This window comes from Papio anubis, chromosome 4 (genome assembly GCF_008728515.1).
Source record: "Papio anubis isolate 15944 chromosome 4, Panubis1.0, whole genome shotgun sequence".
NCBI classification, from domain to species: Eukaryota; Metazoa; Chordata; class Mammalia; order Primates; family Cercopithecidae; genus Papio; species Papio anubis.
In genome coordinates this window covers 153,876,396-153,890,496 of record NC_044979.1, presented here as the reverse complement: position 1 = coordinate 153,890,496, position 14,101 = coordinate 153,876,396, and positions in this window count along the sequence as shown.

The following is a 14,101-nucleotide window of genomic DNA, read 5'->3' as shown; positions in this document are numbered from 1 at the left end:
AAAAACGTATGTATAGATAAGAGATTTATTTTAAGAAAATGACTCGTGATTATGAAGACTGGAAAATCCAAAATATGCAGGGTGTGCCAGCAGGCTAGAGACCCAGAGAAGAGCCAATGTTACAGTTCAAGTCAAAAGGCAGTCTGCTGCAGAATTCCCTTGTTCAGGAGAAGTCAGTCTTATGTTCTATTTAATACAGATCTTTAGCTGATTGGATGAGGCCTTGCCACATCATGAAGGGCAATCTGCTTTACTCAAAGCCCACAAGTTTAAATGTTTATCCCATCCGAAAACCTTCAGAGAAATACCAAGACAAATATTTGATTACATATCTGGGAACCATGGCCTGGACTAGCTGATACATCAAATTAACCATCACACTGGTAAAGTATGTTAATATAATTATTCGTACTTTATTTTGAGAGTAATTGGTTGGTTTTTGCAAACAAGCATGTGTTAAGATTTGCATTTTAGAAAAGTCTTGTTGGTAGTAACAATGAAGGCCAGAGGCCAGAAGGAAGTTGGATGACAGTTAAAAGCATTGCTTTAATTCAAGGAAAAAGCAACAAGAAACTGAATTAGGGTTGATGGAGGAGCAAAGGAGAGAGATATTTACCAGACTGAATAGAAACACGTGGTGAATATTTACATAAGGGAGGTAAGAAATTGTGAAGAATTTGATACTCTGTATTGAGTAACTGAAGAGAAAGTTGTTCTCTTAAAAATAACTAAGAGATAAAGGTTTTATGACACATTATGGGTTCTGTGTCATTTTTATTTAAATCACAGTAATTCATTTTTTGTATGATCTAATTCAAGAGAAAGATGAAAAGAGTAAATTTGACCAGGGCAAGCCAGGTGGTTGGGTATAATGCCTAGAAATAAAAACTAATCACTAAAAATTAGCCATTTATAATGTGTAGACAACTTATATTCCTCTCTAGAGATTAAAATAAACTAATTAGAGCAATTTTTCATCCATTCTTCATGAACTGAAAGGGTCTTTGTTCTGATCTTTCAAAAGATAATACAGTCTAGCCTTTAAAGCTGTCTAGAATATAGTTAAGGGTTATTTTTAGTCAACACATTAGACACATTGCTGTAGTCTGCATTTCTCATCAAAGAATATGAATAGGCAGTAAATTCAAAGCACAAAAAATGCCATGAAAGAGAAGACTAATAAGGAAGAATTGTCATTTACTTTCAAATCCACATGGTTTATTTTAAATTGAGCTAAAAAGTATTTGAATTAGGCAATAAAATACATATCTGTAATGCAACCTTTTTCAAAAACCCTTTTCTGTTTGGCCATACATTTCTTCTTATTCCGATGTGTATATTTAGTGCAAATAAATAAATAAATACAAGCCACAATAAGCATTTTCAATGAACTCATTCTGAAAGTCATATTTTGTAAGGCACCTGAAATTATTTTAACAATATCTACTAGTGAAATGTAAGATGATACTACATCAAGATTACGTAATTCTTTAAAATTAGATTTTTGAAAATTTCAGAAACTTTGTTTCTTTACCAGAGTGATTGCAAGCAACAATGACTTGGGGAACTGGGAAGAAGTTTGGGTTGGTTATCTGACTTGCTGGGGTTAAAAGAAATCATTAATCTCAAAAATTAGTGATAGTACCATTTATCAAAGTATCACCTGTGGCCACATAAAATGCAATGGTCAAGGAGGACAATACTTTGAGAGGCTAAGTGGCTACTACCATGAAAACCTATGAAAAGTATATCAACCTCAGTTTTTGCACTACGCATCTGTTCCTTTGCTTTGCTTTCCAAACAAAGCAATTGTAGCCAAGGTTGCCTCATACCTGAGACAATAGAACCAAGTTATTAATTTCTACTATCCCTACAGCCACATATCACAGATCCCTGCAGATGGCACTGACTGGTGACAAGCCTGCATGCCTCTGGCCCAGCTCTTCTGGATTGCAGTTACTCTGGATAGGCTAAATGAGGTGATCTGGACTTGTGGTGAGGCGAGAACACTCCGTGTGGGGCTGGAGGGAACCCAAGGGTGAATTCTTCTTCTTTATTCCCTTCAGATTGATTGTTCTGAAATACAGTCATTCAGATGCCCCTATTAAGACTCATCCCACTCAGAGCAAGCAGTTATGCTTGCTATGCTTGCTATCAATCTTCAGTGGGCACAGTAACACTCCCAGCCATATTTTCCCCCCTTACTTTCCTGCACTGTTTTCTTCCTAGGATTATGCTCCCTAATAAAGTTTCAACACATAAGCTTTGCTTCAGGATCTGTTTTTCAGGGAATCTTGAGAAAGACAAAGAGGTTAAGAAATTCAAGTTCCCTGGTGTGAGATATTTGCTCCTAATATTATAAGTAGCTTGGAGCTGTGCTCCAAGTTGAAAACAAAGCACTCCATAAATGTGCTCATGTAATTTTCACTCTCCTTAGGCTTAGATGGGCTGAAAACCAAACCCATCTTTTAGAATGTCAGATTTTAACATCAGCTGAATTCACAGCTTTCTCAAATCTCTTGTAAAATCTAGGCTATTGATTCGGGAAATAGAGAATAATGGAATATGTGTGTCTAAAAATAACAAAAAGATGCACAGATCATAGAACCCAGCATCTGCAGTGAGCAACTCTTGCCAGATGAAGTAGTCTATTCTCTTAGTCTAAGAAGCCCTCCCTCGTTTTCTTTAACAATCCTTAGTAATTTCACAAGTACAGATTGAGGGTTTTTTTTTCTTTTTTCTTTTTTCTTTTTTTTCCAAAGAGCAGCCAGAATGTATGAATTTGTGTGACCCTTGTGAATACTCTTCCAAATCCTCTCACAGCTTGGCTCCCATAGGGTTATTGTTTACTCCACCACTGGAGTAAAACCACCCTCCAAAGGAGGAGCTCAGTGCAGGTGATAGAAACATGAACTGACTCGTGGAAAGGGAAATGAGACAATTTATGCTTCACACTAAAACACTTTCAAGAGTATTGAAGACACCCCAAATACTTCAAATGATTTCATTTCTGAATATTTATTTGTTAGTTCAAATTTTCCTTCTATAGTGGACCTATAGAAAAATGTTCAAAAATTATCGTAGGTATAAAATTCTATCTATAAACAATACATGCATGTATATCCACACATAAGCGCCCTCAGTAAAACAACATTAGATGCTTATTTCCATCTAGTATGTAAACATTAAAAAAGGCAATATTGGTACCTTCTCATGATTTCTATTATGTGCTTTAATTTATATATAAAAATATATTTTTTTCATAATATGTTACTGGTTTTACTTCAAGAAGTTTTTTCAATGTTTTTACTTTAATGTTTTTATAAAATAACCAATGACTTATTCTGGAAAGTTGCATTATATGGTGGACAAATTATTTACATATCCTATTATTTTTAACCAAGAAATATTCACTCTACAGGTGCTGAGATATGGTGTATGCAGGGCAAAGTTTATTAAATAGAAGATATTTTCAATTCTTTCTTTCTTTTTGCATTGAAATGGATGGATATACCAACCTAAATATTTTTCATAGTTGCTATTTTTTGCCTTTGTTCAGATAAACTTTCTTTAGCAAATATGAACGTATTGCCTAATTTAGATGCTGCAAACTTATAGGGTTTTCACAATTTCACTTCAGTCTGTTACAGAATATAAATTTGTCCTATTAAAAATAAGGGCTCTTTCAAAAAAACTCTCTCACAAGAAAATATATTACAAAGCCAATTATAGGACTTCAGAATAAATCTTTTATACAGTTTGAGCTCCCTATGTGTAATTTATCCAAGTTCTCCCATGCTTTTATAAGGGGAAATTTTTCTATCCTCCCTGTTTGCAATCTTTATTTTCAATAATTGGTATTTATTTACTAAAAGTTTCAAAAGCTCAACGTTTGAGGTATTCTATTGAATTTTCTAATTCATTATAGACTTCCAAATAATGTTTAAAAATAATGACAAATAAGAATGAATTTACCTATAAGTAAGTTCAATAATATAATATATTTTTTATTATTATTATATGTAGAATATCTTTCATATTCTCAAACTAATCTAAGAGTTTATACTGTAATGTTAAAGGCTTTTTTGTATTATCAATTTTATCACAAAAATACTGTAATTTGTTTAGTTTCATCATATATGTAAGCATATGTATTCATACCCATGAATGACTGATGGTTGTAGAAAATCAATTTCAAATAATTAAGTATATTATTTGAATTATTTGATTCTTAATCCAGTATAGATGATCTCATCTTTACAAACACTAAATTTTGTTTTTGTACTATAAATCCAGGAACAATTCAATTCAATTTTTAGTATTGTATTAGACTTACAGTATAATTTACAAAATATTAAAGGTTGTACTGTTGCTTTAAGAACTTCTAAATATACTGTGATTCCATGAATTGGCTGTTTTATTGTAACTAACACAACTGATTTCCTATTTTAAGCATCTGATGACACTGGTTAAAACATAATATCATTTAAGTATTTGTAAATGCTTCTTTTGAATGTAATGAAGCCAACACATTAACCAATATTTATTAATGTTTATATACGCTTAAGAAAAACTTTGCAGGCTGGGAGGGGTGGCCCATGCCTGTAATCCCTGCTCTTTGGGAGGCTGAGGCAGGCGGATCACTTGAGGCCAGGAGTTCGAGACCAGCCTGGCCAAAAAGGTGAAACCCCGTCTCTACTAAAAAAAAAAAAAAATTAGCTGGGTATGGTGGCACATGCCTGTAATCCCAGCTACTCGCGAGGTTGTGGCAGGATTATCGCTTGAACCCGGAGGCAGAGGTTGCAGTAAGTCAAGATCACACCACTGCACTCTAGCCTGGGGGATAGAGTGAGACTGCCTCTCAAAAAAATAAATAAATAAATAAAAATTGAAAAATAAATAAATAAATAAAATATAATTTTAAAACAACTTTGCATCAAAAATAATTGAAAATTAGAAAACGGTCTTTCTAGGTAAAACTTATTCTTCTAATACAATATGTAAAAGTATTTTTAGCAACTACTTGTTTCAAATTATCTTTTGGATATACATTTTATTTCCTGCTTTTCTATTTTGTTCTTCTTCTTTTGTTGTTTCTTGGACTATTCAGGCTTTTAATAGAATCTTGAACTAAATTTGTTAGATTATCAAGTGTGTAAGATATAAGCAAATATAAATATGTAAGTTTGCATTTGATAAATTGTCTTCCCTTAAAAATAATTCATTCTTCCTAGACTTTTAAGTATTCTCAACTATATAACTTCAAATATGTTGAAATATAATTTTTTAAATTTCCTAATCTGTAGTTAATTCCCCTTTCTCATTAATGACACTGTCATTGTACCATTGTTCTTCTTCCTTCCTTCCTCCTCGTCCATTCCTTTCTTGCTCTCTTTTTCTCATTCTCTGTCTCTCTCTTATTCTATTTATCTTTCTCTCTTTAACAGGTTTTCCAAAATATAATCTATATTTCTCATCTTATTCAGAAACAGTCTGGATAACATGTATTATTAAATTTTATAATTTACACATTTTTATATTTAGTTGTGAGAATGGTTTCATTTTTTAAATTTAGAATTTATTTGCTTATTTTCTAGCTCCTTGTACTGAATATTTCTTATATTTTAGAAGTTTCAGCACATGTGTGCTGTATGACAAACAGCATATTAGGTGCTGGGGAGGGCACAGATTTTAATGCTTAACTACAGATTTTCAAGTAGATGCTGATGCTTTTTCTGCAGATTTATGCCTCCCTGCTGTCATTTGCTTAAATGACAAGACTATAGCCTACTGGTGAATATTGTATGTAAGGCCTATGTTTATTCTTGATGTCCTGAGAAGCAGAAAAATCAGTACTTAATGTTTTCTTAAATATGACATTAAGCATCTTGCTATCAAGTTATTTCATTGCAAAATAAAAATGTATATATAATGATAAAATAAATACCTGCAGATTTCTACTCTGCAACAAAAAATAAATCCGTTGTAGAAAGACCACTCACATTCCTTTCTGTAACCTTTTCCGCAACACTGTGCACTCTTCTCTGCTGATACATACATTGGAGATTTCCCATATGTCCTGCTTATCCTGCTTATGGACAGACTTGTGGCTTGTAACTAAGCCATGATACAGCAGGCTGGAGCACCACGTGGCTGACAGGGGCAGCAATATCAAATAAACCTCCCAGACCACTCAAGTACCAAAAAGGTCTCATTTTCCATTTTTGTTTTGTTTTTTGTTTGTTTGTTTTTAACTATAAGCATAATTTATCAATTATGCCCTTCATGCTATTCTTGAAAGGTTGGTGTTAGTTACTTTGCATCTGGGAAGTTATTACTGGAGATATTTCAAGTTTATCATCCTGTTAGTAAAGTGTTTCACACTGGCTGGTCAAAACCATAACAGATGTTGGATACAATGGAACCTCAATAACCTACTAATGTTCTGAATGTTTCATTAAATAAGTACATTTAAGCTTATTGCTATCAAGTTATTTTGTCAGGTTATAAAACATTTAATAACAATACTATTTTTAAAATCAGAAATAAATGTGTCAGAAGGCAGCCAGGTTGACAGGTGTAAGCAATAATTGTTCTGAGATGCCCAGAGTGTATAGCCATCCTAACAGTGAAACAGAGAAATAAAAACTGTGGTTAAAGTCTGCCTTTCAGCCAGGTGCAGAAAAATATCTTGACCTTCTTCATATATTTCTGTATATTGCCCCAAGAACTACTTTACTGTGCATACATTTTTACATTCAATTTCCTCTTTTGCCATGTTTTTGGTTCACTGTTTCATCTAGGTAGATATTTGCCTTGGTAGAGTTTTTTTTTGTTTTTTTTTTTGTTTTTTTTTTTTATACAACCCATGCGTTAGAGAATATTGCAATGAGAATTGATGTCACTCAGATATTCTGTAACCTGGGATAATCCCTAAACAGATGGATGAGAATTTCAGTTGTTCTATGTTTGAGTTAAAAACATTTCTTGTTATTCAAATGAGAGTTCCATATATGTATGTGTAGAAGCATTTATGTAATATTGGATAGTCAAACAGATGGACTTCAACACATTTATTATATTTGTCACTGAAGCTTCTGACATCTTATCTTTTATTTGGGTAATTTCCAACTTATGAGACTTGGGGAGAGGGAAGTAAGCAATTTTGCCACTTCAGGAAAAAAAAATATTAGAAGTTTGCCTTGCCAGGTTTTCTTATAGCTAAGGAGCCTGCACAGATTCTAGATTTCACTAATCAGATATATTGATAGATTAAATAACAGTACTCAGTGATTTAAAGAAACTGGAAAATAAAGATTTCTCACTTGCATCAGTAGTCTCTGTAGCAAACTATATTCCCTGATGAGTAGTGGCCAGGACCAGTTCTACTGGGGAGGAAGCTAGAGTGTCTAACATTCAATGTTAGTAGCAGATCTATCCTGTATCTACTGTAGTAAACTTTTGTCATAATTCTCCACTGGATTTTCTTCATGTCCAGTTCTCTAGCCCATTTAGCTATAGGTGACATACTCAGGTTATTTCAGCACACTTTTTCCTTTGTGAATAACATACAGTTGATTCCTGTTGCATCTAACTAAGAATCCAGGCACTACATACTGCAGTAGTTATTCTTAGAAATAAGACTCAAGAATATATGATGACTTTTGTCTATAATGCACAAACAATGTTACAAAGCCCTTTTTTCCTTAGATGACTGTTTTATAATGTTTTTGTCTCATTATAGGCTTAGAGGAAAAAGCAACATCTCACTAGAGTAAGTTCTCTCTTTAAATACAGTCTTTTAAATTCTGGGTAGGGTAGCACAGCAGTCACCAGCCTTTGCATCAGCGAGAAATCACAAATAAAAAGAGTGGTGTTGATTTTTATGGTATTAAGAATCTATGATCAGGAGTTTCACTTTGCACATCACAAGCAATTCTTCCCCTAAATATAACCTAGACATTATTTATTCTCCCCAAAGCTTCCCCCTTGAGCCACTATTAGAAATTACCCAACTCCCTCAGGCTGGTGGTTACCTTTTCATGGAGCATGTGCTACCTACCCCAGGTGTTCTAGAACAGTTTTAGAGCAGGTACTTCAGATGACTTCCACATGCATTTCCTTGGGAAGTGTTCCTTTCATTCCCATGTAAGAATATCTGGTGAACAACCTTTGTACCTTTATGTATCTCACTCTGGGTACTATGACACCTGTGTTTTCCTGATCCAGCGAACAAAATATGTCTAGCTTGAGGAAATACTGACTAACAAAAAAGAGGGATTGGTTCGTGAACCATAATCACTGAAATCATTTTGATCTGCAAGTTACCATGAATTCAATTACATCCACCCTTTATGTCTAATGAAATTACAGAAGGTTTTCTTAATTCCTTGCAGAGACAGAGAAACCCAGTGAAAACAAATTTTGAATATCAGTGAAGCTATAAGATGTATTGTTGGTGGATTTTCCTCAGATTCCCCAACTGCTGAGAATAAAATTATTGGAGAATCTCTCTCTTCTTCATAGGAAATGTAAACATCTCACAAATAATCAGCCTCTTTTGGAAGAGCTAACCCTATATCTAAGAGAAGAAATTCATGATAAAGTGTGGGTTTTTTTTGTTCCATTCATGAGATTGATTTAAATAAGTGGCAAACCACATTCAAATATGTATCTTTTTCTTTGACTATTCTGACTTCAGTGATTAGAGTGTTTGCTAAACAAATTCTCTGTTCATTCCATGCTGGCTTTTCCACTCTTCATAATGTTCACAAGATTACCGGACAAATGTCATTTTCAGATATTTTTGGATTAGAATTGATTAGCGTATTAGTACCTCTATAAATGAATTACCTTTGGACCATGGCCGGTCTGACTGCATCAATTTGTGTGACATTTTGCAAAGCAAATCTGTCATTAACCTTCCAGTCCAGTCTACTGTGTTACGTAACCTGTAATAACCCTTTGCAAACATAAAATGTAGTAATGGATTTATTAAAAACTAGAAGCCATGTATAGAGAGGTGAGTGGCATAAGAATATGAAAACCAATTTAAATCACGTGGCGCTAAATTTGATGTTATGATGCCTGCATTTATAGCAACTATTTAGTATTCATTGTTCCTATAGCACTGGGACTGTTGTGCCATACGTCTGTGTGGGTACAGGCCTGGAAATGGAAAGTAAAGTAGAAAAGAAAATTTAAGATATTTTACTTGCAAAATTAATGCTGCTGGTGTGTAACAACCATGGACCAGTGGGCCAAAATGAGAAAGTAGAAGAAGCAAGCTAATTGAAACTTGGTTATGTGACTGTAGATACATGTGAATATTTTCAAATATTTATCTCTTAGTGGATTAGAAAGGATTCCTATAATTTAATTTGACAGTATCTTGTTGCTTTGCAACTACTGCACATTAATTTTTAATATTTTCATGGTCTCTATATATTTAACTTTCTTCAAAAATCTACTTTAGAATATTTTAATTGTTCATTCAGTCTTCAGTATAAATACTCCAGTGTCTTATTTCTCTCAAAATTTTACCAGTTTTTTCTCACTTGCATGTTGCAAAAATTTTAATTCAATGTGAACCGAATTGTCTTCTGCCGTCATCTCTTTTGTTACATCATGACAGTAAAAAAAATTGCCAACAGTGTCATTTTACGTGTATTTTCTTTTAGTCAAAATATTTTAAGCATTTTATTATCTTCAAACATATGCAAAATACATAAAATATTACAGTGATTTCACATATTCAACACCCTGTTTCAACAATTACCAGTATCTTCACTTGATATTAGCCAAAAGGCTGAGTAGCAATCACAATTACCAATATCTTACTGTTTTGTTGCATCACATACATTTAAGAAATATTTAACATTTAAGAAATAAACCAAAATGCACTTAACAATTTTTATGATCCCTATATATGAAAAATAAATACAATAATCCCTAATAAACATAAATTTAGTGCTAACTGCATTTTCAAATTACTATTTGTTACTATTCTTGTCTCAAGGGCAAGTGGTTTCTCCGTGGAGAACTGATATGTGTATATTTATGCACACAGTATTCTACATTTCTCTATCTATATATATGTTTAAGTCACTATATGAGAAAGTCATTAGAAGGCCTCACATGAGTATATATAGACCAGAAAGTACATATAAAGAATGAAAGGGATACAGTTCTCTAAGAGGTCCTTCACGTCCCTTGTAAGTTGTATTCCTAGGTATTTTATTTTCTTTGTAGCAATTGGTAAATAACAGAGGACACAAACAACTGCAAAAACATTCCATACTCATGGATAGGAGGAATCAATATTGTGAAAATGGCCATACTGCCCAAAGAAATATGTAGATTCAATGCTACTCCCATCAAGCTACTAATGATTTTCTTCACAAAACTAGAAAAAAACTACTTTAAACTTCATATGGAACCAAAAAAGAGCCTGTATAGCCACAACAATCCTAAGCAAAAAGAAAAAGCTGGAGACATCATGCTACCCAACTTCAAGCTATAACACAAGGCTACAGTAACCGAAACAGCATGGCACTGGTACCAAAACAGATACATACACCAATAGAACAGAACAGAGGCCTCAGAAATAACACCACACGTCTACAAACATCTGATCTTCAAGAAACCTCACAAAAATAAACAATGGGAAGAGGATTCCCTATTTAGTAAATGGTGCTGGGAAATCTGGCTAGCCATATGTAGAAAACTGAAACTGGACCCCTTCCTTACACCTTATACAAAAATTAACTCAATATGGATTAAAGATTTAAAAGTACAACCTAAGACCATGAAAACCCTAGAAGAAAACCTAGGCAATACCATTCAGGACATAGGCATGGGCAAAGACTTCCTGATGAAAATGCCAAAAGCAATTAAAACAAAAGTCAAAATTGAAAAACAGGATCTAATTAAAGTGAAGAGCTTCTGCACAGAAAAAGAAACTATCATCAGAGTGAACAGGCAACCTCAGAATAGGAGAAAATTTTGGCAATCTGTCCATCTGACGAAGGGCTAATATCCAGAATCTACAAGGAATTTAAACAAATGTAGAAGAAAAAAACAAAAAACCCCATCAAAAAGTGGGTGAAGAATATGAACAGACAGTTCTCAAAAGAAGACATTTATGCAACCAACAAATGTATGAAAAAAAAAAAAAGCTCATCATAACTGGTCATTTGAGAAATGCAAATCAAAACCACAATGAGACACAATCTCATGCCAGTTAGAACAGCAACCATTAAAAAGTCAGGAAACAACAGATATTGGAGAGAATGTGGAGAAATAGGAATGCTTTTACACTGTTGGGAGTGTAAATTAGTTCAATCATTGTGGAAGACAGTAAGTTTATTCCTCAAGGATCTAGGACCAGAAATACCATTTGACCCAGCAATTCCGTTACAGGGTATATACCCAAAAGAATATAAATCATTCTACTATAAAGACATATGCACACGTATGTTTATTGCAGCACTATTCACAATAGCAAAGACTTGGAACCAACCCAAATGCCCATCAATGATAGACTGGATTAAGAAAATGTGGCACATATATACCATGGAATACTATGCAGCCATAAGAAAAGATGAGTTTATGTCCTTTGCAGGGACATGGATGAAGCTGGAAACCATCATTCTCAGCAAACTAACACGGGAACAGAAAACCAAACACCACATGCTCTCACTCATAAGTGGGAGCTGAACAATGAGAACACATGGACACAGGGAGGGGAACATCCCACACTGGGACATGTTGAGGGATGGGGGACAAGGGGAGGGAGAGCATTAGGACAAATACATAATGAATGTGGGGCTTAAAAGTTAGATGATGGGTTGATGGGTGCAGCAAACCCCATGGCACAGGTATACCTATGTAACAAACCTGCATTTTCTGTACATGTATCCCAGAGCTTAAAGTAGAACAAAAACATAATATTAATTTTAAAAAAAAGAATGAAAGGGATATAGGGGGACATATTTAAAGAAAATATAAAATTTAAAAACAAGTAAGATATAGTTGATGCTATGATGCACTGCCCAGGTCCGCCTCAGGACTGAAAGACTTGCCTTTGGCTATTACAGATGCTAGCAGCTGACAGCCTCCACTGTCAGAAAGCTCTGGGAAGTGTTGCCTGGCCTACAGTCAGATTCGCTTGTTGGGGGCAGCCCATATTTAATGATGAGTGGATATAGTGGGAGTGTGAAGGCCCAGCCCCTTGGCCACAATGTGCAAGCTTCACTGTACTCAAGGGGCTGGCTGAAGGCTTTGCTAAGTTTTCATCACAGGCCACCTTTTCTCTTTCCCAATCCAGTTTCCTTCCCTTTCATTCCAAAGGAATCAATCCCAGGAGCATGCCCCATGAAACTACCTTCATTTGAATACACAATTCCAGTCTATTTTCAGGAAACACAATTTGCAGAATAAGAGTTGAGAAGTAATTAGGAGACTTCAAATCCATGGCCGTCAATTAGCCAAATAGAGATAAGATGGTTCTTTGTGCTCTTGGGAGACAAATAGATTTATTTAACTCAAAACCATGGCTTGTGTTTAAAAGTAAACACTTTTTTTATTTTTTTGTTCCATTCATGATATTGATTTCAAACAAGCCACAAACCGCATTCAAATATATATCTTTTTCTTTGACTATTCTGACTCTAGTGATTACAGTGTTTGGTATAAAATTCATGAACAACCTGTATTAAGTTCTAATTCCTAGACCCTCTCAAATCTTTGTGTGTGTGTGTCAGGGGCGGAGGAGGCGGGGAGTTAGGGTAGAAGAGAAATAGTGTGACCTTGACTCTGCATATTTAAGAAGCTCCCTGGGAAATTGTTTGTACCCTGATGGAACACAAATCATTTGTAACACGTGAAGCAGAAGGGAAGACTGTGCTTAAAGTCCATCAGATATTCTGGGAAGCTTCTTACTGTAACGTTCATCTATATATTCATTTATTGATATTTATTAGTCAGGTATTTATGTACTATCTATTTTATCTTTCTACTCTTTTGAATGAGGTTGTGCATTACATTTGAATTTAGTGTAAATAACAAACCAAACAAACCCATGTTCTATACCCACCAAAGAGGTTAATATGAAGACACAGATATGATAATTGATGGGATTTTCTATCTCCTATTTTTGAAGAGATGAGAGGATCTTCATTTGTATTATTTCTGGTAGCCCCAAGTGGGGAGAGGAACATGTAACTAGCATATGAAAACTATAACCAAAGGAGTCAGAGTGAGGATATATAACCAAAGAAGAGAGAAAAATATTTGAGCCAGTCCAAAGACTGCTAAGTAGGGTTAACGATTTATATTCCAACAGAACCAAAACTAAATAAAACAAAACCACAGCAACAATAAAAACAGTTGAAAGTTATTTGGTTCTCCTCTAATTCTGAAACTTGAAAAAGTTGAACAGGATGCAATGTTAATTACTAAGCTCGCTTGAAGCAGGTCCACATATCAGCAGCCTGGTTTCTTCAATCTCAAAAATCTTCTGATTTTTCTATCATCAGTGTTCAGTGATTTAATACTATAAAAATAAATCAATACATCTGTTTACAACCTCTATAATGTTGGACACCACAAGGGTATTTTTAAAGTATGGAGAACAGGACCCAGTGAGTGGTCATCTAACACCAAAACAGTATTAGTTCTACAGCTGAAATGAATATTCCACATATTTTTGTCTCCTTTAATTATCTTGAAAAAGTGTTAATAACAACATTTTTTCTGCCCCTCTACAAGAACATAAACTAACGGGCAGATAAACAAGAAAAACAATTTTTTAAAATCTTCAATTTGGGTGCATCTGTTGGTCATCTATGTACTTTTTTTAAACTTAGGATCAAAAATAACAAAAATATAAATTCACCAGAAAAAATTATTTTCCTAAGCCAATTGAAATAACGTTGTCTTACATATATATGAACATTCTTAAAAATTAAAGAGGAACCTATGTATATTGATGACACAATTTCACCTCAACAACAACAAAATTCTACTTCCTTTGTAAATTTAAATGGTTTAAAGACACTTGGGATAGAGATATTCCAAGATGGAGGTACAACAACAAAAA